At 47.2% G+C, this 17,709-nt stretch overlaps 46 non-coding genes and 10 pseudogenes across 46 annotated transcripts; all 56 read right to left on the bottom strand.

The window, feature by feature from the left end:
- Window positions 1-37: 37 nt before the first annotated feature.
- Window positions 38-156, bottom strand: LOC138480332 (5S ribosomal RNA). The gene has a single exon (XR_011274017.1). It is a non-coding gene; the product is annotated as a 5S ribosomal RNA (ribosomal RNA).
- A 106-nt stretch (window positions 157-262) lies between these two features.
- Window positions 263-381, bottom strand: LOC138475229 (5S ribosomal RNA). Its single transcript, XR_011269393.1, has one exon. It is a non-coding gene; the product is annotated as a 5S ribosomal RNA (ribosomal RNA).
- A 106-nt stretch (window positions 382-487) lies between these two features.
- Window positions 488-606, bottom strand: LOC138480003 (5S ribosomal RNA). The gene has a single exon (XR_011273726.1). It is a non-coding gene; the product is annotated as a 5S ribosomal RNA (ribosomal RNA).
- Window positions 607-712: 106 nt separating this feature from the next.
- LOC138475228 (5S ribosomal RNA) lies at window positions 713-831 on the bottom strand. The gene has a single exon (XR_011269392.1). It is a non-coding gene; the product is annotated as a 5S ribosomal RNA (ribosomal RNA).
- A 106-nt stretch (window positions 832-937) lies between these two features.
- On the bottom strand, window positions 938-1,056 carry LOC138479419 (5S ribosomal RNA). The gene has a single exon (XR_011273196.1). It is a non-coding gene; the product is annotated as a 5S ribosomal RNA (ribosomal RNA).
- A 464-nt stretch (window positions 1,057-1,520) lies between these two features.
- Window positions 1,521-1,639, bottom strand: LOC138477851 (5S ribosomal RNA). The gene has a single exon (XR_011271772.1). It is a non-coding gene; the product is annotated as a 5S ribosomal RNA (ribosomal RNA).
- A 106-nt stretch (window positions 1,640-1,745) lies between these two features.
- On the bottom strand, window positions 1,746-1,864 carry LOC138480139 (5S ribosomal RNA). Its single transcript, XR_011273849.1, has one exon. It is a non-coding gene; the product is annotated as a 5S ribosomal RNA (ribosomal RNA).
- A 464-nt stretch (window positions 1,865-2,328) lies between these two features.
- On the bottom strand, window positions 2,329-2,437 carry LOC138473971 (5S ribosomal RNA; annotated as a pseudogene).
- A 106-nt stretch (window positions 2,438-2,543) lies between these two features.
- LOC138478603 (5S ribosomal RNA) lies at window positions 2,544-2,662 on the bottom strand. Its single transcript, XR_011272455.1, has one exon. It is a non-coding gene; the product is annotated as a 5S ribosomal RNA (ribosomal RNA).
- A 106-nt stretch (window positions 2,663-2,768) lies between these two features.
- Window positions 2,769-2,876, bottom strand: LOC138474675 (5S ribosomal RNA; annotated as a pseudogene).
- A 106-nt stretch (window positions 2,877-2,982) lies between these two features.
- Window positions 2,983-3,101, bottom strand: LOC138475227 (5S ribosomal RNA). Its single transcript, XR_011269391.1, has one exon. It is a non-coding gene; the product is annotated as a 5S ribosomal RNA (ribosomal RNA).
- A 106-nt stretch (window positions 3,102-3,207) lies between these two features.
- On the bottom strand, window positions 3,208-3,326 carry LOC138475225 (5S ribosomal RNA). The gene has a single exon (XR_011269389.1). It is a non-coding gene; the product is annotated as a 5S ribosomal RNA (ribosomal RNA).
- Window positions 3,327-3,790: 464 nt separating this feature from the next.
- Window positions 3,791-3,909, bottom strand: LOC138475619 (5S ribosomal RNA). Its single transcript, XR_011269747.1, has one exon. It is a non-coding gene; the product is annotated as a 5S ribosomal RNA (ribosomal RNA).
- A 106-nt stretch (window positions 3,910-4,015) lies between these two features.
- LOC138478315 (5S ribosomal RNA) lies at window positions 4,016-4,134 on the bottom strand. The gene has a single exon (XR_011272194.1). It is a non-coding gene; the product is annotated as a 5S ribosomal RNA (ribosomal RNA).
- A 464-nt stretch (window positions 4,135-4,598) lies between these two features.
- Window positions 4,599-4,717, bottom strand: LOC138477659 (5S ribosomal RNA). Its single transcript, XR_011271597.1, has one exon. It is a non-coding gene; the product is annotated as a 5S ribosomal RNA (ribosomal RNA).
- Window positions 4,718-4,823: 106 nt separating this feature from the next.
- On the bottom strand, window positions 4,824-4,942 carry LOC138475224 (5S ribosomal RNA). Its single transcript, XR_011269388.1, has one exon. It is a non-coding gene; the product is annotated as a 5S ribosomal RNA (ribosomal RNA).
- A 106-nt stretch (window positions 4,943-5,048) lies between these two features.
- On the bottom strand, window positions 5,049-5,167 carry LOC138475223 (5S ribosomal RNA). Its single transcript, XR_011269387.1, has one exon. It is a non-coding gene; the product is annotated as a 5S ribosomal RNA (ribosomal RNA).
- A 106-nt stretch (window positions 5,168-5,273) lies between these two features.
- LOC138479888 (5S ribosomal RNA) lies at window positions 5,274-5,392 on the bottom strand. Its single transcript, XR_011273621.1, has one exon. It is a non-coding gene; the product is annotated as a 5S ribosomal RNA (ribosomal RNA).
- A 464-nt stretch (window positions 5,393-5,856) lies between these two features.
- Window positions 5,857-5,965, bottom strand: LOC138473970 (5S ribosomal RNA; annotated as a pseudogene).
- A 106-nt stretch (window positions 5,966-6,071) lies between these two features.
- Window positions 6,072-6,190, bottom strand: LOC138478602 (5S ribosomal RNA). The gene has a single exon (XR_011272454.1). It is a non-coding gene; the product is annotated as a 5S ribosomal RNA (ribosomal RNA).
- Window positions 6,191-6,296: 106 nt separating this feature from the next.
- On the bottom strand, window positions 6,297-6,404 carry LOC138474673 (5S ribosomal RNA; annotated as a pseudogene).
- Window positions 6,405-6,510: 106 nt separating this feature from the next.
- LOC138475222 (5S ribosomal RNA) lies at window positions 6,511-6,629 on the bottom strand. The gene has a single exon (XR_011269386.1). It is a non-coding gene; the product is annotated as a 5S ribosomal RNA (ribosomal RNA).
- Window positions 6,630-6,735: 106 nt separating this feature from the next.
- On the bottom strand, window positions 6,736-6,854 carry LOC138475221 (5S ribosomal RNA). Its single transcript, XR_011269385.1, has one exon. It is a non-coding gene; the product is annotated as a 5S ribosomal RNA (ribosomal RNA).
- Window positions 6,855-7,318: 464 nt separating this feature from the next.
- Window positions 7,319-7,437, bottom strand: LOC138475607 (5S ribosomal RNA). Its single transcript, XR_011269736.1, has one exon. It is a non-coding gene; the product is annotated as a 5S ribosomal RNA (ribosomal RNA).
- A 106-nt stretch (window positions 7,438-7,543) lies between these two features.
- On the bottom strand, window positions 7,544-7,662 carry LOC138478314 (5S ribosomal RNA). Its single transcript, XR_011272193.1, has one exon. It is a non-coding gene; the product is annotated as a 5S ribosomal RNA (ribosomal RNA).
- A 464-nt stretch (window positions 7,663-8,126) lies between these two features.
- Window positions 8,127-8,245, bottom strand: LOC138479513 (5S ribosomal RNA). The gene has a single exon (XR_011273281.1). It is a non-coding gene; the product is annotated as a 5S ribosomal RNA (ribosomal RNA).
- Window positions 8,246-8,351: 106 nt separating this feature from the next.
- LOC138477997 (5S ribosomal RNA) lies at window positions 8,352-8,470 on the bottom strand. The gene has a single exon (XR_011271905.1). It is a non-coding gene; the product is annotated as a 5S ribosomal RNA (ribosomal RNA).
- Window positions 8,471-8,576: 106 nt separating this feature from the next.
- LOC138478312 (5S ribosomal RNA) lies at window positions 8,577-8,695 on the bottom strand. Its single transcript, XR_011272191.1, has one exon. It is a non-coding gene; the product is annotated as a 5S ribosomal RNA (ribosomal RNA).
- A 464-nt stretch (window positions 8,696-9,159) lies between these two features.
- LOC138473969 (5S ribosomal RNA) lies at window positions 9,160-9,268 on the bottom strand (annotated as a pseudogene).
- A 106-nt stretch (window positions 9,269-9,374) lies between these two features.
- On the bottom strand, window positions 9,375-9,483 carry LOC138473968 (5S ribosomal RNA; annotated as a pseudogene).
- A 106-nt stretch (window positions 9,484-9,589) lies between these two features.
- Window positions 9,590-9,708, bottom strand: LOC138480404 (5S ribosomal RNA). Its single transcript, XR_011274082.1, has one exon. It is a non-coding gene; the product is annotated as a 5S ribosomal RNA (ribosomal RNA).
- A 106-nt stretch (window positions 9,709-9,814) lies between these two features.
- LOC138480331 (5S ribosomal RNA) lies at window positions 9,815-9,933 on the bottom strand. Its single transcript, XR_011274016.1, has one exon. It is a non-coding gene; the product is annotated as a 5S ribosomal RNA (ribosomal RNA).
- A 106-nt stretch (window positions 9,934-10,039) lies between these two features.
- Window positions 10,040-10,158, bottom strand: LOC138475219 (5S ribosomal RNA). The gene has a single exon (XR_011269384.1). It is a non-coding gene; the product is annotated as a 5S ribosomal RNA (ribosomal RNA).
- A 106-nt stretch (window positions 10,159-10,264) lies between these two features.
- On the bottom strand, window positions 10,265-10,383 carry LOC138479088 (5S ribosomal RNA). The gene has a single exon (XR_011272895.1). It is a non-coding gene; the product is annotated as a 5S ribosomal RNA (ribosomal RNA).
- Window positions 10,384-10,489: 106 nt separating this feature from the next.
- LOC138475218 (5S ribosomal RNA) lies at window positions 10,490-10,608 on the bottom strand. Its single transcript, XR_011269383.1, has one exon. It is a non-coding gene; the product is annotated as a 5S ribosomal RNA (ribosomal RNA).
- Window positions 10,609-10,714: 106 nt separating this feature from the next.
- On the bottom strand, window positions 10,715-10,833 carry LOC138479418 (5S ribosomal RNA). Its single transcript, XR_011273195.1, has one exon. It is a non-coding gene; the product is annotated as a 5S ribosomal RNA (ribosomal RNA).
- Window positions 10,834-11,297: 464 nt separating this feature from the next.
- On the bottom strand, window positions 11,298-11,416 carry LOC138477850 (5S ribosomal RNA). Its single transcript, XR_011271771.1, has one exon. It is a non-coding gene; the product is annotated as a 5S ribosomal RNA (ribosomal RNA).
- Window positions 11,417-11,522: 106 nt separating this feature from the next.
- On the bottom strand, window positions 11,523-11,641 carry LOC138480137 (5S ribosomal RNA). Its single transcript, XR_011273847.1, has one exon. It is a non-coding gene; the product is annotated as a 5S ribosomal RNA (ribosomal RNA).
- A 464-nt stretch (window positions 11,642-12,105) lies between these two features.
- On the bottom strand, window positions 12,106-12,214 carry LOC138473967 (5S ribosomal RNA; annotated as a pseudogene).
- A 106-nt stretch (window positions 12,215-12,320) lies between these two features.
- Window positions 12,321-12,439, bottom strand: LOC138478600 (5S ribosomal RNA). Its single transcript, XR_011272452.1, has one exon. It is a non-coding gene; the product is annotated as a 5S ribosomal RNA (ribosomal RNA).
- A 106-nt stretch (window positions 12,440-12,545) lies between these two features.
- Window positions 12,546-12,653, bottom strand: LOC138474672 (5S ribosomal RNA; annotated as a pseudogene).
- Window positions 12,654-12,759: 106 nt separating this feature from the next.
- On the bottom strand, window positions 12,760-12,878 carry LOC138475217 (5S ribosomal RNA). Its single transcript, XR_011269382.1, has one exon. It is a non-coding gene; the product is annotated as a 5S ribosomal RNA (ribosomal RNA).
- A 106-nt stretch (window positions 12,879-12,984) lies between these two features.
- LOC138475216 (5S ribosomal RNA) lies at window positions 12,985-13,103 on the bottom strand. The gene has a single exon (XR_011269381.1). It is a non-coding gene; the product is annotated as a 5S ribosomal RNA (ribosomal RNA).
- A 464-nt stretch (window positions 13,104-13,567) lies between these two features.
- On the bottom strand, window positions 13,568-13,686 carry LOC138475593 (5S ribosomal RNA). Its single transcript, XR_011269724.1, has one exon. It is a non-coding gene; the product is annotated as a 5S ribosomal RNA (ribosomal RNA).
- A 106-nt stretch (window positions 13,687-13,792) lies between these two features.
- Window positions 13,793-13,911, bottom strand: LOC138478311 (5S ribosomal RNA). Its single transcript, XR_011272190.1, has one exon. It is a non-coding gene; the product is annotated as a 5S ribosomal RNA (ribosomal RNA).
- Window positions 13,912-14,375: 464 nt separating this feature from the next.
- LOC138477657 (5S ribosomal RNA) lies at window positions 14,376-14,494 on the bottom strand. The gene has a single exon (XR_011271596.1). It is a non-coding gene; the product is annotated as a 5S ribosomal RNA (ribosomal RNA).
- Window positions 14,495-14,600: 106 nt separating this feature from the next.
- On the bottom strand, window positions 14,601-14,719 carry LOC138475215 (5S ribosomal RNA). Its single transcript, XR_011269380.1, has one exon. It is a non-coding gene; the product is annotated as a 5S ribosomal RNA (ribosomal RNA).
- Window positions 14,720-14,825: 106 nt separating this feature from the next.
- Window positions 14,826-14,944, bottom strand: LOC138475213 (5S ribosomal RNA). Its single transcript, XR_011269378.1, has one exon. It is a non-coding gene; the product is annotated as a 5S ribosomal RNA (ribosomal RNA).
- Window positions 14,945-15,050: 106 nt separating this feature from the next.
- LOC138475212 (5S ribosomal RNA) lies at window positions 15,051-15,169 on the bottom strand. Its single transcript, XR_011269377.1, has one exon. It is a non-coding gene; the product is annotated as a 5S ribosomal RNA (ribosomal RNA).
- A 464-nt stretch (window positions 15,170-15,633) lies between these two features.
- LOC138473966 (5S ribosomal RNA) lies at window positions 15,634-15,742 on the bottom strand (annotated as a pseudogene).
- Window positions 15,743-15,848: 106 nt separating this feature from the next.
- Window positions 15,849-15,967, bottom strand: LOC138478599 (5S ribosomal RNA). The gene has a single exon (XR_011272451.1). It is a non-coding gene; the product is annotated as a 5S ribosomal RNA (ribosomal RNA).
- A 106-nt stretch (window positions 15,968-16,073) lies between these two features.
- LOC138474671 (5S ribosomal RNA) lies at window positions 16,074-16,181 on the bottom strand (annotated as a pseudogene).
- Window positions 16,182-16,287: 106 nt separating this feature from the next.
- Window positions 16,288-16,406, bottom strand: LOC138475211 (5S ribosomal RNA). Its single transcript, XR_011269376.1, has one exon. It is a non-coding gene; the product is annotated as a 5S ribosomal RNA (ribosomal RNA).
- Window positions 16,407-16,512: 106 nt separating this feature from the next.
- LOC138475210 (5S ribosomal RNA) lies at window positions 16,513-16,631 on the bottom strand. Its single transcript, XR_011269375.1, has one exon. It is a non-coding gene; the product is annotated as a 5S ribosomal RNA (ribosomal RNA).
- Window positions 16,632-17,095: 464 nt separating this feature from the next.
- On the bottom strand, window positions 17,096-17,214 carry LOC138475581 (5S ribosomal RNA). Its single transcript, XR_011269713.1, has one exon. It is a non-coding gene; the product is annotated as a 5S ribosomal RNA (ribosomal RNA).
- A 106-nt stretch (window positions 17,215-17,320) lies between these two features.
- Window positions 17,321-17,439, bottom strand: LOC138478310 (5S ribosomal RNA). Its single transcript, XR_011272189.1, has one exon. It is a non-coding gene; the product is annotated as a 5S ribosomal RNA (ribosomal RNA).
- Window positions 17,440-17,709: the final 270 nt, after the last annotated feature.

The following is a 17,709-nucleotide window of genomic DNA, read 5'->3' as shown; positions in this document are numbered from 1 at the left end:
GAGAAATGGCTCACTTCCTGAACTTGGAGCACAAAAAAGCCTACAGCACCTGGTATTCCCAGGCGGTCTCCCATCCAGGTACTAACTAGGCCCGACACTGCTTAGCTTCCGAGATTTGACGAGATTGGGCGCATTCAGTGTGGTGTGGCCGTAGGCTCTCGGCCTAGTGAGTTTTGTACTTTTAAGCATCTAGTCGGCTAGACCTTGCAGTTTTGAAAGGCAATTGAGAAATGGCTCACTTCCTGAACTTGGAGCACAAAAAAGCCTACAGCACCTGGTATTCCCAGGCGGTCTCCCATCCAGGTACTAACTAGGCCCGACACTGCTTAGCTTCCGAGATCAGACGAGATCGGGCGCATTCAGTGTGGTGTGGCCGTAGGCTCTGGTCCTAGTGAGTTTTGTACTTTTAAGCATCTAGTCGGCTAGACCTTGCAGTTTTGAAAGGCAATTGAGAAATGGCTCACTTCCTGAACTTGGAGCACAAAAAAGCCTACAGCACCTGGTATTCCCAGGCGGAATTCCATCCAGGTACTAACTAGGCCCGACACTGCTTAGCTTCCGAGATCAGACGAGATCGGGCGCATTCAGTGTGGTGTGGCCGTAGGCTCTGGGCCTAGTGAGTTTTGTACTTTTAAGCATCTAGTCGGCTAGACCTTGCAGTTTTGAAAGGCAATTGAGAAATGGCTCACTTCCTGAACTTGGAGCACAAAAAAGCCTACAGCACCTGGTATTCCCAGGCGGTCTCCCATCCAGGTACTAACTAGGCCCGACACTGCTTAGCTTCCGAGATCAGACGAGATCGGGCGCATTCAGTGTGGTGTGGCCGTAGGCTCTGGGCCTAGTGAGTTTTGTACTTTTAAGCATCTAGTCGGCTAGACCTTGCAGTTTTGAAAGGCAATTGAGAAATGGCTCACTTCCTGAACTTGGAGCACAAAAAAGCCTACAGCACCTGGTATTCCCAGGCGGTCTCCCATCCAGGTACTAACTAGGCCCGACACTGCTTAGCTTCGGAGATCAGACGAGATCGGGCGCATTCAGTGTGGTGTGGCCGTAGGCTCGAGTAATGCTAAGAATATTACTCTTATGCATTTGCATTTAGTAAGCTAAGCCATGCAGCCACTTGCAACATGATACCACGCTCATCGCTCGATCAGCGCTCGATCAGGCGAGATATATAAGACTGGTGGGCCCATTCAGGACTCCTATGTCTGGTAGGATAACTTTAATCCATCCATCCTGTTTCTGTTGCAGGGAGGTGGAGAGAACAATCAACACAATAACGGCTTTCTTTCATGCCTCTTGAAGAACTCAATATTCTCTGTACTGCATTACATGTGAAAGTCGATTTATTACCCATGAACACACTACCTGTATGCTAATTATATGTAAATAGGTAGCTCCAGCCCTCATAATGTTGTCCAACATTTCCGCTATAAAACGGGATAAAATTATTTTGGAAACATACCAAATTTGAAAAGTAATTGAGAAGTTGCGCAATTACTAATCATGGAGCACAAAATAGCCTACAGCACCTGGTATTCCCAGGCGGTCTCCCATCCAGGTACTAACTAGGCCCGACACTGCTTAGCTTCCGAGATCAGACGAGATCGGGCGCATTCAGTGTGGTGTGGCCATAGGCTCTGGGCCTAGTGAGTTTTGTACTTTTAAGCATCTAGTCGGCTAGACCTTGCAGTTTTGAAAGGCAATTGAGAAATGGCTCACTTCCTGAACTTGGAGCACAAAAAAGCCTACAGCACCTGGTATTCCCAGGCAGTCTCCCATCCAGGTACTAACTAGGCCAGACACTGCTTAGCTTCCGAGATCAGACGAGATCGGGCGCATTCAGTGTGGTGTGGCCGTAGGCTCTAGTAATGCTAAGAATATTACTCTTATGCATTTGCATTTAGTAAGCTAAGCCATGCAGCCACTTGCAACATGATACCACGCTCATCGCTCGATCAGCGCTCGATCAGGCGAGATATATAAGACTGGTGGGCCCATTCAGGACTCCTATGTCTGGTAGGATAACTTTAATCCATCCATCCTGTTTCTGTTGCAGGGAGGTGGAGAGAACAATCAACACAATAACGGCTTTCTTTCATGCCTCTTGAAGGACTCAATATTCTCTGTACTGCATTACATGTGAAAGTCGATTTATTACCCATGAACACACTACCTGTATGCTAATTATATGTAAATAGGTAGCTCCAGCCCTCATAATGTTGTCCAACATTTCCGCTATAAAACGGGATAAAATTATTTTGGAAACATACCAAATTTGAAAAGTAATTGAGAAGTTGTGCAATTACAAATCATGGAGCACAAAATAGCCTACAGCACCTGGTATTCCCAGGCGGTCTCCCATCCAGGTACTAACTAGGCCCGACACTGCTTAGCTTCCGAGATCGGGCGCATTCAGTGTGGTGTGGCCGTAGGCTCTGGGCCTAGTGAGTTTTGTACTTTTAAGCATCTAGTCGGCTAGACCTTGCAGTTTTGAAAGGCAATTGAGAAATGGCTCACTTCCTGAACTTGGAGCACAAAAAAGCCTACAGCACCTGGTATTCCCAGGCGGTCTCCCATCCACGTACTAACTAGGCCCGACACTGCTTAGCTTCCGAGATCAGACGAGATCGGGCGCATTCAGTGTGGTGTGGCCGTAGGCTCTGGTCCTAGTGAGTTTTGTACTTTTAAGCATCTAGTCGGCTAGACCTTGCAGTTTTGAAAGGCAATTGAGAAATGGCTCACTTCCTGAACTTGGAGCACAAAAAAGCCTACAGCACCTGGTATTCCCAGGCGGTCTCCCATCCAGGTACTAACTAGGCCCGACACTGCTTAGCTTCCGAGATCGGCGCATTCAGTGTGGTGTGGCCGTAGGCTCTGGGCCTAGTGAGTTTTGTACTTTTAAGCATCTAGTCGGCTAGACCTTGCAGTTTTGAAAGGCAATTGAGAAATGGCTCACTTCCTGAACTTGGAGCACAAAAAAGCCTACAGCACCTGGTATTCCCAGGCGGTCTCCCATCCAGGTACTAACTAGGCCCGACACTGCTTAGCTTCCGAGATCAGACGAGATCGGGCGCATTCAGTGTGGTGTGGCCGTAGGCTCTGGGCCTAGTGAGTTTTGTACTTTTAAGCATCTAGTCGGCTAGACCTTGCAGTTTTGAAAGGCAATTGAGAAATGGCTCACTTCCTGAACTTGGAGCACAAAAAAGCCTACAGCACCTGGTATTCCCAGGCGGTCTCCCATCCAGGTACTAACTAGGCCCGACACTGCTTAGCTTCCGAGATCAGACGAGATCGGGCGCATTCAGTGTGGTGTGGCCGTAGGCTCGAGTAATGCTAAGAATATTACTCTTATGCATTTGCATTTAGTAAGCTAAGCCATGCAGCCACTTGCAACATGATACCACGCTCATCGCTCGATCAGCGCTCGATCAGGCGAGATATATAAGACTGGTGGGCCCATTCAGGACTCCTATGTCTGGTAGGATAACTTTAATCCATCCATCCTGTTTCTGTTGCAGGGAGGTGGAGAGAACAATCAACACAATAACAGCTTTCTTTCATGCCTCTTGAAGGACTCAATATTCTCTGTACTGCATTACATGTGAAAGTCGATTTATTACCCATGAACACACTACCTGTATGCTAATTATATGTAAATAGGTAGCTCCAGCCCTCATAATGTTGTCCAACATTTCCGCTATAAAACGGGATAAAATTATTTTGGAAACATACCAAATTTGAAAAGTAATTGAGAAGTTGCGCAATTACTAATCATGGAGCACAAAATAGCCTACAGCACCTGGTATTCCCAGGCGGTCTCCCATCCAGGTACTAACTAGGCCCAACACTGCTTAGCTTCCGAGATCAGACGAGATCGGGCGCATTCAGTGTGGTGTGGCCGTAGGCTCTGGGCCTAGTGAGTTTTGTACTTTTAAGCATCTAGTCGGCTAGACCTTGCAGTTTTGAAAGGCAATTGAGAAATGGCTCACTTCCTGAACTTGGAGCACAAAAAAGCCTACAGCACCTGGTATTCCCAGGCAGTCTCCCATCCAGGTACTAACTAGGCCCGACACTGCTTAGCTTCCGAGATCAGACGAGATCGGGCGCATTCAGTGTGGTGTGGCCGTAGGCTCTAGTAATGCTAAGAATATTACTCTTATGCATTTGCATTTAGTAAGCTAAGCCATGCAGCCACTTGCAACATGATACCACGCTCATCGCTCGATCAGCGCTCGATCAGGCGAGATATATAAGACTGGTGGGCCCATTCAGGACTCCTATGTCTGGTAGGATAACTTTAATCCATCCATCCTGTTTCTGTTGCAGGGAGGTGGAGAGAACAATCAACACAATAACGGCTTTCTTTCATGCCTCTTGAAGGACTCAATATTCTCTGTACTGCATTACATGTGAAAGTCGATTTATTACCCATGAACACACTACCTGTATGCTAATTATATGTAAATAGGTAGCTCCAGCCCTCATAATGTTGTCCAACATTTCCGCTATAAAACGGGATAAAATTATTTTGGAAACATACCAAATTTGAAAAGTAATTGAGAAGTTGTGCAATTACTAATCATGGAGCACAAAATAGCCTACAGCACCTGGTATTCCCAGGCGGTCTCCCATCCAGGTACTAACTAGGCCCGACACTGCTTAGCTTCCGAGATCAGACGAGATCGGGCGCATTCAGTGTGGTGTGGCTGTAGGCTCTGGGCCTAGTGAGTTTTGTACTTTTAAGCATCTAGTCGGCTAGACCTTGCAGTTTTGAAAGGCAATTGAGAAATGGCTCACTTCCTGAACTTGGAGCACAAAAAAGCCTACAGCACCTGGTATTCCCAGGCGGTCTCCCATCCAGGTACTAACTAGGCCCGACACTGCTTAGCTTCCGAGATCAGACGAGATCGGGCGCATTCAGTGTGGTGTGGCCGTAGGCTCTGGTCCTAGTGAGTTTTGTACTTTTAAGCATCTAGTCGGCTAGACCTTGCAGTTTTGAAAGGCAATTGAGAAATGGCTCACTTCCTGAACTTGGAGCACAAAAAAGCCTACAGCACCTGGTATTCCCAGGCGGTCTCCCATCCAGGTACTAACTAGGCCCGACACTGCTTAGCTTCCGAGATCAGACGAGATCGGGCGCATTCAGTGTGGTGTGGCCGTAGGCTCTGGGCCTAGTGAGTTTTGTACTTTTAAGCATCTAGTCGGCTAGACCTTGCAGTTTTGAAAGGCAATTGAGAAATGGCTCACTTCCTGAACTTGGAGCACAAAAAAGCCTACAGCACCTGGTATTCCCAGGCGGTCTCCCATCCAGGTACTAACTAGGCCCGACACTGCTTAGCTTCGGAGATCAGACGAGATCGGGCGCATTCAGTGTGGTGTGGCCATAGGCTCTAGTAATGCTAAGAATATTACTCTTATGCATTTGCATTTAGTAAGCTAAGCCATGCAGCCACTTGCAACATGATACCACGCTCATCGCTCGATCAGCGCTCGATCAGGCGAGATATATAAGACTGGTGGGCCCATTCAGGACTCCTATGTCTGGTAGGATAACTTTAATCCATCCATCCTGTTTCTGTTGCAGGGAGGTGGAGAGAACAATCAACACAATAACGGCTTTCTTTCATGCCTCTTGAAGGACTCAATATTCTCTGTACTGCATTACATGTGAAAGTCGATTTATTACCCATGAACACACTACCTGTATGCTAATTATATGTAAATAGGTAGCTCCAGCCCTCATAATGTTGTCCAACATTTCCGCTATAAAACGGGATAAAATTATTTTGGAAACATACCAAATTTGAAAAGTAATTGAGAAGTTGTGCAATTACAAATCATGGAGCACAAAATAGCCTACAGCACCTGGTATTCCCAGGCGGTCTCCCATCCAGGTACTAACTAGGCCCGACACTGCTTAGCTTCCGAGATCGGGCGCATTCAGTGTGGTGTGGCCGTAGGCTCTGGGCCTAGTGAGTTTTGTACTTTTAAGCATCTAGTCGGCTAGACCTTGCAGTTTTGAAAGGCAATTGAGAAATGGCTCACTTCCTGAACTTGGAGCACAAAAAAGCCTACAGCACCTGGTATTCCCAGGCGGTCTCCCATCCACGTACTAACTAGGCCCGACACTGCTTAGCTTCCGAGATCAGACGAGATCGGGCGCATTCAGTGTGGTGTGGCCGTAGGCTCTGGTCCTAGTGAGTTTTGTACTTTTAAGCATCTAGTCGGCTAGACCTTGCAGTTTTGAAAGGCAATTGAGAAATGGCTCACTTCCTGAACTTGGAGCACAAAAAAGCCTACAGCACCTGGTATTCCCAGGCGGTCTCCCATCCAGGTACTAACTAGGCCCGACACTGCTTAGCTTCCGAGATCGGCGCATTCAGTGTGGTGTGGCCGTAGGCTCTGGGCCTAGTGAGTTTTGTACTTTTAAGCATCTAGTCGGCTAGACCTTGCAGTTTTGAAAGGCAATTGAGAAATGGCTCACTTCCTGAACTTGGAGCACAAAAAAGCCTACAGCACCTGGTATTCCCAGGCGGTCTCCCATCCAGGTACTAACTAGGCCCGACACTGCTTAGCTTCCGAGATCAGACGAGATCGGGCGCATTCAGTGTGGTGTGGCCGTAGGCTCTGGGCCTAGTGAGTTTTGTACTTTTAAGCATCTAGTCGGCTAGACCTTGCAGTTTTGAAAGGCAATTGAGAAATGGCTCACTTCCTGAACTTGGAGCACAAAAAAGCCTACAGCACCTGGTATTCCCAGGCGGTCTCCCATCCAGGTACTAACTAGGCCCGACACTGCTTAGCTTCCGAGATCAGACGAGATCGGGCGCATTCAGTGTGGTGTGGCCGTAGGCTCGAGTAATGCTAAGAATATTACTCTTATGCATTTGCATTTAGTAAGCTAAGCCATGCAGCCACTTGCAACATGATACCACGCTCATCGCTCGATCAGCGCTCGATCAGGCGAGATATATAAGACTGGTGGGCCCATTCAGGACTCCTATGTCTGGTAGGATAACTTTAATCCATCCATCCTGTTTCTGTTGCAGGGAGGTGGAGAGAACAATCAACACAATAACAGCTTTCTTTCATGCCTCTTGAAGGACTCAATATTCTCTGTACTGCATTACATGTGAAAGTCGATTTATTACCCATGAACACACTACCTGTATGCTAATTATATGTAAATAGGTAGCTCCAGCCCTCATAATGTTGTCCAACATTTCCGCTATAAAACGGGATAAAATTATTTTGGAAACATACCAAATTTGAAAAGTAATTGAGAAGTTGCGCAATTACTAATCATGGAGCACAAAATAGCCTACAGCACCTGGTATTCCCAGGCGGTCTCCCATCCAGGTACTAACTAGGCCCAACACTGCTTAGCTTCCGAGATCAGACGAGATCGGGCGCATTCAGTGTGGTGTGGCCGTAGGCTCTGGGCCTAGTGAGTTTTGTACTTTTAAGCATCTAGTCGGCTAGACCTTGCAGTTTTGAAAGGCAATTGAGAAATGGCTCACTTCCTGAACTTGGAGCACAAAAAAGCCTACAGCACCTGGTATTCCCAGGCAGTCTCCCATCCAGGTACTAACTAGGCCCGACACTGCTTAGCTTCCGAGATCAGACGAGATCGGGCGCATTCAGTGTGGTGTGGCCGTAGGCTCTAGTAATGCTAAGAATATTACTCTTATGCATTTGCATTTAGTAAGCTAAGCCATGCAGCCACTTGCAACATGATACCACGCTCATCGCTCGATCAGCGCTCGATCAGGCGAGATATATAAGACTGGTGGGCCCATTCAGGACTCCTATGTCTGGTAGGATAACTTTAATCCATCCATCCTGTTTCTGTTGCAGGGAGGTGGAGAGAACAATCAACACAATAACGGCTTTCTTTCATGCCTCTTGAAGGACTCAATATTCTCTGTACTGCATTACATGTGAAAGTCGATTTATTACCCATGAACACACTACCTGTATGCTAATTATATGTAAATAGGTAGCTCCAGCCCTCATAATGTTGTCCAACATTTCCGCTATAAAACGGGATAAAATTATTTTGGAAACATACCAAATTTGAAAAGTAATTGAGAAGTTGTGCAATTACTAATCATGGAGCACAAAATAGCCTACAGCACCTGGTATTCCCAGGCGGTCTCCCATCCAGGTACTAACTAGGCCTGACACTGCTTAGCTTCCGAGATCAAACGAGATCGGGCGCATTCAGTGTGGTGTGGCCGTAGGCTCAGGGCCTAGTGAGTTTTGTACTTTTAAGCATCTAGTCGGCTAGACCTTGCAGTTTTGAAAGGCAATTGAGAAATGGCTCACTTCCTGAACTTGGAGCACAAAAAAGCCTACAGCACCTGGTATTCCCAGGCGGTCTCCCATCCAGGTACTAACTAGGCCCGACACTGCTTTGCTTCCGAGATCAGACGAGATCGGGCGCATTCAGTGTGGTGTGGCCGTAGGCTCTGGTCCTAGTGAGTTTTGTACTTTTAAGCATCTAGTCGGCTAGACCTTGCAGTTTTGAAAGGCAATTGAGAAATGGCTCACTTCCTGAACTTGGAGCACAAAAAAGCCTACAGCACCTGGTATTCCCAGGCAGTCTCCCATCCAGGTACTAACTAGGCCCGACACTGCTTAGCTTCCGAGATCAGACGAGATCGGGCGCATTCAGTGTGGTGTGGCCGTAGGCTCTAGTAATGCTAAGAATATTACTCTTATGCATTTGCATTTAGTAAGCTAAGCCATGCAGCCACTTGCAACATGATACCACGCTCATCGCTCGATCAGCGCTCGATCAGGCGAGATATATAAGACTGGTGGGCCCATTCAGGACTCCTATGTCTGGTAGGATAACTTTAATCCATCCATCCTGTTTCTGTTGCAGGGAGGTGGAGAGAACAATCAACACAATAACGGCTTTCTTTCATGCCTCTTGAAGGACTCAATATTCTCTGTACTGCATTACATGTGAAAGTCGATTTATTACCCATGAACACACTACCTGTATGCTAATTATATGTAAATAGGTAGCTCCAGCCCTCATAATGTTGTCCAACATTTCCGCTATAAAACGGGATAAAATTATTTTGGAAACATACCAAATTTGAAAAGTAATTGAGAAGTTGTGCAATTACAAATCATGGAGCACAAAATAGCCTACAGCACCTGGTATTCCCAGGCGGTCTCCCATCCAGGTACTAACTAGGCCCGACACTGCTTAGCTTCCGAGATCGGGCGCATTCAGTGTGGTGTGGCCGTAGGCTCTGGGCCTAGTGAGTTTTGTACTTTTAAGCATCTAGTCGGCTAGACCTTGCAGTTTTGAAAGGCAATTGAGAAATGGCTCACTTCCTGAACTTGGAGCACAAAAAAGCCTACAGCACCTGGTATTCCCAGGCGGTCTCCCATCCAGGTACTAACTAGGCCCGACACTGCTTAGCTTCCGAGATCGGGCGCATTCAGTGTGGTGTGGCCGTAGGCTCTGGTCCTAGTGAGTTTTGTACTTTTAAGCATCTAGTCGGCTAGACCTTGCAGTTTTGAAAGGCAATTGAGAAATGGCTCACTTCCTGAACTTGGAGCACAAAAAAGCCTACAGCACCTGGTATTCCCAGGCGGAATCCCATCCAGGTTCTAACTAGGCCCGACACTGCTTAGCTTCCGAGATCAGACGAGATCGGGCGCATTCAGTGTGGTGTGGCCGTAGGCTATGGGCCTAGTGAGTTTTGTACTTTTAAGCATCTAGTCGGCTAGACCTTGCAGTTTTGAAAGGCAATTGAGAAATGGCTCACTTCCTGAACTTGGAGCACAAAAAAGCCTACAGCACCTGGTATTCCCAGGCGGTCTCCCATCCAGGTACTAACTAGGCCCGACACTGCTTAGCTTCCGAGATTTGACGAGATTGGGCGCATTCAGTGTGGTGTGGCCGTAGGCTCTCGGCCTAGTGAGTTTTGTACTTTTAAGCATCTAGTCGGCTAGACCTTGCAGTTTTGAAAGGCAATTGAGAAATGGCTCACTTCCTGAACTTGGAGCACAAAAAAGCCTACAGCACCTGGTATTCCCAGGCGGTCTCCCATCCAGGTACTAACTAGGCCCGACACTGCTTAGCTTCCGAGATCAGACGAGATCGGGCGCATTCAGTGTGGTGTGGCCGTAGGCTCTGGTCCTAGTGAGTTTTGTACTTTTAAGCATCTAGTCGGCTAGACCTTGCAGTTTTGAAAGGCAATTGAGAAATGGCTCACTTCCTGAACTTGGAGCACAAAAAAGCCTACAGCACCTGGTATTCCCAGGCGGAATCCCATCCAGGTACTAACTAGGCCCGACACTGCTTAGCTTCCGAGATCAGACGAGATCGGGCGCATTCAGTGTGGTGTGGCCGTAGGCTCTGGGCCTAGTGAGTTTTGTACTTTTAAGCATCTAGTCGGCTAGACCTTGCAGTTTTGAAAGGCAATTGAGAAATGGCTCACTTCCTGAACTTGGAGCACAAAAAAGCCTACAGCACCTGGTATTCCCAGGCGGTCTCCCATCCAGGTACTAACTAGGCCCGACACTGCTTAGCTTCCGAGATCAGACGAGATCGGGCGCATTCAGTGTGGTGTGGCCGTAGGCTCTGGGCCTAGTGAGTTTTGTACTTTTAAGCATCTAGTCGGCTAGACCTTGCAGTTTTGAAAGGCAATTGAGAAATGGCTCACTTCCTGAACTTGGAGCACAAAAAAGCCTACAGCACCTGGTATTCCCAGGCGGTCTCCCATCCAGGTACTAACTAGGCCCGACACTGCTTAGCTTCGGAGATCAGACGAGATCGGGCGCATTCAGTGTGGTGTGGCCGTAGGCTCGAGTAATGCTAAGAATATTACTCTTATGCATTTGCATTTAGTAAGCTAAGCCATGCAGCCACTTGCAACATGATACCACGCTCATCGCTCGATCAGCGCTCGATCAGGCGAGATATATAAGACTGGTGGGCCCATTCAGGACTCCTATGTCTGGTAGGATAACTTTAATCCATCCATCCTGTTTCTGTTGCAGGGAGGTGGAGAGAACAATCAACACAATAACGGCTTTCTTTCATGCCTCTTGAAGAACTCAATATTCTCTGTACTGCATTACATGTGAAAGTCGATTTATTACCCATGAACACACTACCTGTATGCTAATTATATGTAAATAGGTAGCTCCAGCCCTCATAATGTTGTCCAACATTTCCGCTATAAAACGGGATAAAATTATTTTGGAAACATACCAAATTTGAAAAGTAATTGAGAAGTTGCGCAATTACTAATCATGGAGCACAAAATAGCCTACAGCACCTGGTATTCCCAGGCGGTCTCCCATCCAGGTACTAACTAGGCCCGACACTGCTTAGCTTCCGAGATCAGACGAGATCGGGCGCATTCAGTGTGGTGTGGCCATAGGCTCTGGGCCTAGTGAGTTTTGTACTTTTAAGCATCTAGTCGGCTAGACCTTGCAGTTTTGAAAGGCAATTGAGAAATGGCTCACTTCCTGAACTTGGAGCACAAAAAAGCCTACAGCACCTGGTATTCCCAGGCAGTCTCCCATCCAGGTACTAACTAGGCCAGACACTGCTTAGCTTCCGAGATCAGACGAGATCGGGCGCATTCAGTGTGGTGTGGCCGTAGGCTCTAGTAATGCTAAGAATATTACTCTTATGCATTTGCATTTAGTAAGCTAAGCCATGCAGCCACTTGCAACATGATACCACGCTCATCGCTCGATCAGCGCTCGATCAGGCGAGATATATAAGACTGGTGGGCCCATTCAGGACTCCTATGTCTGGTAGGATAACTTTAATCCATCCATCCTGTTTCTGTTGCAGGGAGGTGGAGAGAACAATCAACACAATAACGGCTTTCTTTCATGCCTCTTGAAGGACTCAATATTCTCTGTACTGCATTACATGTGAAAGTCGATTTATTACCCATGAACACACTACCTGTATGCTAATTATATGTAAATAGGTAGCTCCAGCCCTCATAATGTTGTCCAACATTTCCGCTATAAAACGGGATAAAATTATTTTGGAAACATACCAAATTTGAAAAGTAATTGAGAAGTTGTGCAATTACAAATCATGGAGCACAAAATAGCCTACAGCACCTGGTATTCCCAGGCGGTCTCCCATCCAGGTACTAACTAGGCCCGACACTGCTTAGCTTCCGAGATCGGGCGCATTCAGTGTGGTGTGGCCGTAGGCTCTGGGCCTAGTGAGTTTTGTACTTTTAAGCATCTAGTCGGCTAGACCTTGCAGTTTTGAAAGGCAATTGAGAAATGGCTCACTTCCTGAACTTGGAGCACAAAAAAGCCTACAGCACCTGGTATTCCCAGGCGGTCTCCCATCCACGTACTAACTAGGCCCGACACTGCTTAGCTTCCGAGATCAGACGAGATCGGGCGCATTCAGTGTGGTGTGGCCGTAGGCTCTGGTCCTAGTGAGTTTTGTACTTTTAAGCATCTAGTCGGCTAGACCTTGCAGTTTTGAAAGGCAATTGAGAAATGGCTCACTTCCTGAACTTGGAGCACAAAAAAGCCTACAGCACCTGGTATTCCCAGGCGGTCTCCCATCCAGGTACTAACTAGGCCCGACACTGCTTAGCTTCCGAGATCGGCGCATTCAGTGTGGTGTGGCCGTAGGCTCTGGGCCTAGTGAGTTTTGTACTTTTAAGCATCTAGTCGGCTAGACCTTGCAGTTTTGAAAGGCAATTGAGAAATGGCTCACTTCCTGAACTTGGAGCACAAAAAAGCCTACAGCACCTGGTATTCCCAGGCGGTCTCCCATCCAGGTACTAACTAGGCCCGACACTGCTTAGCTTCCGAGATCAGACGAGATCGGGCGCATTCAGTGTGGTGTGGCCGTAGGCTCTGGGCCTAGTGAGTTTTGTACTTTTAAGCATCTAGTCGGCTAGACCTTGCAGTTTTGAAAGGCAATTGAGAAATGGCTCACTTCCTGAACTTGGAGCACAAAAAAGCCTACAGCACCTGGTATTCCCAGGCGGTCTCCCATCCAGGTACTAACTAGGCCCGACACTGCTTAGCTTCCGAGATCAGACGAGATCGGGCGCATTCAGTGTGGTGTGGCCGTAGGCTCGAGTAATGCTAAGAATATTACTCTTATGCATTTGCATTTAGTAAGCTAAGCCATGCAGCCACTTGCAACATGATACCACGCTCATCGCTCGATCAGCGCTCGATCAGGCGAGATATATAAGACTGGTGGGCCCATTCAGGACTCCTATGTCTGGTAGGATAACTTTAATCCATCCATCCTGTTTCTGTTGCAGGGAGGTGGAGAGAACAATCAACACAATAACAGCTTTCTTTCATGCCTCTTGAAGGACTCAATATTCTCTGTACTGCATTACATGTGAAAGTCGATTTATTACCCATGAACACACTACCTGTATGCTAATTATATGTAAATAGGTAGCTCCAGCCCTCATAATGTTGTCCAACATTTCCGCTATAAAACGGGATAAAATTATTTTGGAAACATACCAAATTTGAAAAGTAATTGAGAAGTTGCGCAATTACTAATCATGGAGCACAAAATAGCCTACAGCACCTGGTATTCCCAGGCGGTCTCCCATCCAGGTACTAACTAGGCCCAACACTGCTTAGCTTCCGAGATCAGACGAGATCGGGCGCATTCAGTGTGGTGTGGCCGTAGGCTCTGGGCCTAGTGAGTTTTGTACTTTTAAGCATCTAGTCGGCTAGACCTTGCAGTTTTGAAAGGCAATTGAGAAATGGCTCACTTCCTGAACTTGGAGCACAAAAAAGCCTACAGCACCTGGTATTCCCAGGCAGTCTCCCATCCAGGTACTAACTAGGCCCGACACTGCTTAGCTTCCGAGATCAGACGAGATCGGGCGCATTCAGTGTGGTGTGGCCGTAGGCTCTAGTAATGCTAAGAATATTACTCTTATGCATTTGCATTTAGTAAGCTAAGCCATGCAGCCACTTGCAACATGATACCACGCTCATCGCTCGATCAGCGCTCGATCAGGCGAGATATATAAGACTGGTGGGCCCATTCAGGACTCCTATGTCTGGTAGGATAACTTTAATCCATCCATCCTGTTTCTGTTGCAGGGAGGTGGAGAGAACAATCAACACAATAACGGCTTTCTTTCATGCCTCTTGAAGGACTCAATATTCTCTGTACTGCATTACATGTGAAAGTCGATTTATTACCCATGAACACACTACCTGTATGCTAATTATATGTAAATAGGTAGCTCCAGCCCTCATAATGTTGTCCAACATTTCCGCTATAAAACGGGATAAAATTATTTTGGAAACATACCAAATTTGAAAAGTAATTGAGAAGTTGTGCAATTACTAATCATGGAGCACAAAATAGCCTACAGCACCTGGTATTCCCAGGCGGTCTCCCATCCAGGTACTAACTAGGCCCGACACTGCTTAGCTTCCGAGATCAGACGAGATCGGGCGCATTCAGTGTGGTGTGGCTGTAGGCTCTGGGCCTAGTGAGTTTTGTACTTTTAAGCATCTAGTCGGCTAGACCTTGCAGTTTTGAAAGGCAATTGAGAAATGGCTCACTTCCTGAACTTGGAGCACAAAAAAGCCTACAGCACCTGGTATTCCCAGGCGGTCTCCCATCCAGGTACTAACTAGGCCCGACACTGCTTAGCTTCCGAGATCAGACGAGATCGGGCGCATTCAGTGTGGTGTGGCCGTAGGCTCTGGTCCTAGTGAGTTTTGTACTTTTAAGCATCTAGTCGGCTAGACCTTGCAGTTTTGAAAGGCAATTGAGAAATGGCTCACTTCCTGAACTTGGAGCACAAAAAAGCCTACAGCACCTGGTATTCCCAGGCGGTCTCCCATCCAGGTACTAACTAGGCCCGACACTGCTTAGCTTCCGAGATCAGACGAGATCGGGCGCATTCAGTGTGGTGTGGCCGTAGGCTCTGGGCCTAGTGAGTTTTGTACTTTTAAGCATCTAGTCGGCTAGACCTTGCAGTTTTGAAAGGCAATTGAGAAATGGCTCACTTCCTGAACTTGGAGCACAAAAAAGCCTACAGCACCTGGTATTCCCAGGCGGTCTCCCATCCAGGTACTAACTAGGCCCGACACTGCTTAGCTTCCGAGATCAGACGAGATCGGGCGCATTCAGTGTGGTGTGGCCGTAGGCTCTAGTAATGCTAAGAATATTACTCTTATGCATTTGCATTTAGTAAGCTAAGCCATGCAGCCACTTGCAACATGATACCACGCTCATCGCTCGATCAGCGCTCGATCAGGCGAGATATATAAGACTGGTGGGCCCATTCAGGACTCCTATGTCTGGTAGGATAACTTTAATCCATCCATCCTGTTTCTGTTGCAGGGAGGTGGAGAGAACAATCAACACAATAACGGCTTTCTTTCATGCCTCTTGAAGGACTCAATATTCTCTGTACTGCATTACATGTGAAAGTCGATTTATTACCCATGAACACACTACCTGTATGCTAATTATATGTAAATAGGTAGCTCCAGCCCTCATAATGTTGTCCAACATTTCCGCTATAAAACGGGATAAAATTATTTTGGAAACATACCAAATTTGAAAAGTAATTGAGAAGTTGTGCAATTACAAATCATGGAGCACAAAATAGCCTACAGCACCTGGTATTCCCAGGCGGTCTCCCATCCAGGTACTAACTAGGCCCGACACTGCTTAGCTTCCGAGATCGGGCGCATTCAGTGTGGTGTGGCCGTAGGCTCTGGGCCTAGTGAGTTTTGTACTTTTAAGCATCTAGTCGGCTAGACCTTGCAGTTTTGAAAGGCAATTGAGAAATGGCTCACTTCCTGAACTTGGAGCACAAAAAAGCCTACAGCACCTGGTATTCCCAGGCGGTCTCCCATCCACGTACTAACTAGGCCCGACACTGCTTAGCTTCCGAGATCAGACGAGATCGGGCGCATTCAGTGTGGTGTGGCCGTAGGCTCTGGTCCTAGTGAGTTTTGTACTTTTAAGCATCTAGTCGGCTAGACCTTGCAGTTTTGAAAGGCAATTGAGAAATGGCTCACTTCCTGAACTTGGAGCACAAAAAAGCCTACAGCACCTGGTATTCCCAGGCGGTCTCCCATCCAGGTACTAACTAGGCCCGACACTGCTTAGCTTCCGAGATCGGCGCATTCAGTGTGGTGTGGCCGTAGGCTCTGGGCCTAGTGAGTTTTGTACTTTTAAGCATCTAGTCGGCTAGACCTTGCAGTTTTGAAAGGCAATTGAGAAATGGCTCACTTCCTGAACTTGGAGCACAAAAAAGCCTACAGCACCTGGTATTCCCAGGCGGTCTCCCATCCAGGTACTAACTAGGCCCGACACTGCTTAGCTTCCGAGATCAGACGAGATCGGGCGCATTCAGTGTGGTGTGGCCGTAGGCTCTGGGCCTAGTGAGTTTTGTACTTTTAAGCATCTAGTCGGCTAGACCTTGCAGTTTTGAAAGGCAATTGAGAAATGGCTCACTTCCTGAACTTGGAGCACAAAAAAGCCTACAGCACCTGGTATTCCCAGGCGGTCTCCCATCCAGGTACTAACTAGGCCCGACACTGCTTAGCTTCCGAGATCAGACGAGATCGGGCGCATTCAGTGTGGTGTGGCCGTAGGCTCGAGTAATGCTAAGAATATTACTCTTATGCATTTGCATTTAGTAAGCTAAGCCATGCAGCCACTTGCAACATGATACCACGCTCATCGCTCGATCAGCGCTCGATCAGGCGAGATATATAAGACTGGTGGGCCCATTCAGGACTCCTATGTCTGGTAGGATAACTTTAATCCATCCATCCTGTTTCTGTTGCAGGGAGGTGGAGAGAACAATCAACACAATAACAGCTTTCTTTCATGCCTCTTGAAGGACTCAATATTCTCTGTACTGCATTACATGTGAAAGTCGATTTATTACCCATGAACACACTACCTGTATGCTAATTATATGTAAATAGGTAGCTCCAGCCCTCATAATGTTGTCCAACATTTCCGCTATAAAACGGGATAAAATTATTTTGGAAACATACCAAATTTGAAAAGTAATTGAGAAGTTGCGCAATTACTAATCATGGAGCACAAAATAGCCTACAGCACCTGGTATTCCCAGGCGGTCTCCCATCCAGGTACTAACTAGGCCCAACACTGCTTAGCTTCCGAGATCAGACGAGATCGGGCGCATTCAGTGTGGTGTGGCCGTAGGCTCTGGGCCTAGTGAGTTTTGTACTTTTAAGCATCTAGTCGGCTAGACCTTGCAGTTTTGAAAGGCAATTGAGAAATGGCTCACTTCCTGAACTTGGAGCACAAAAAAGCCTACAGCACCTGGTATTCCCAGGCAGTCTCCCATCCAGGTACTAACTAGGCCCGACACTGCTTAGCTTCCGAGATCAGACGAGATCGGGCGCATTCAGTGTGGTGTGGCCGTAGGCTCTAGTAATGCTAAGAATATTACTCTTATGCATTTGCATTTAGTAAGCTAAGCCATGCAGCCACTTGCAACATGATACCACGCTCATCGCTCGATCAGCGCTCGATCAGGCGAGATATATAAGACTGGTGGGCCCATTCAGGACTCCTATGTCTGGTAGGATAACTTTAATCCATCCATCCTGTTTCTGTTGCAGGGAGGTGGAGAGAACAATCAACACAATAACGGCTTTCTTTCATGCCTCTTGAAGGACTCAATATTCTCTGTACTG

This window comes from Ambystoma mexicanum, chromosome 8, assembly GCF_040938575.1.
Source record: "Ambystoma mexicanum isolate Mex_15411 chromosome 8, UKY_AmexF1_1, whole genome shotgun sequence".
Taxonomy (NCBI): domain Eukaryota; kingdom Metazoa; phylum Chordata; class Amphibia; order Caudata; family Ambystomatidae; genus Ambystoma; species Ambystoma mexicanum.
This window is presented reverse-complemented; position numbering and strand designations above follow the sequence as displayed.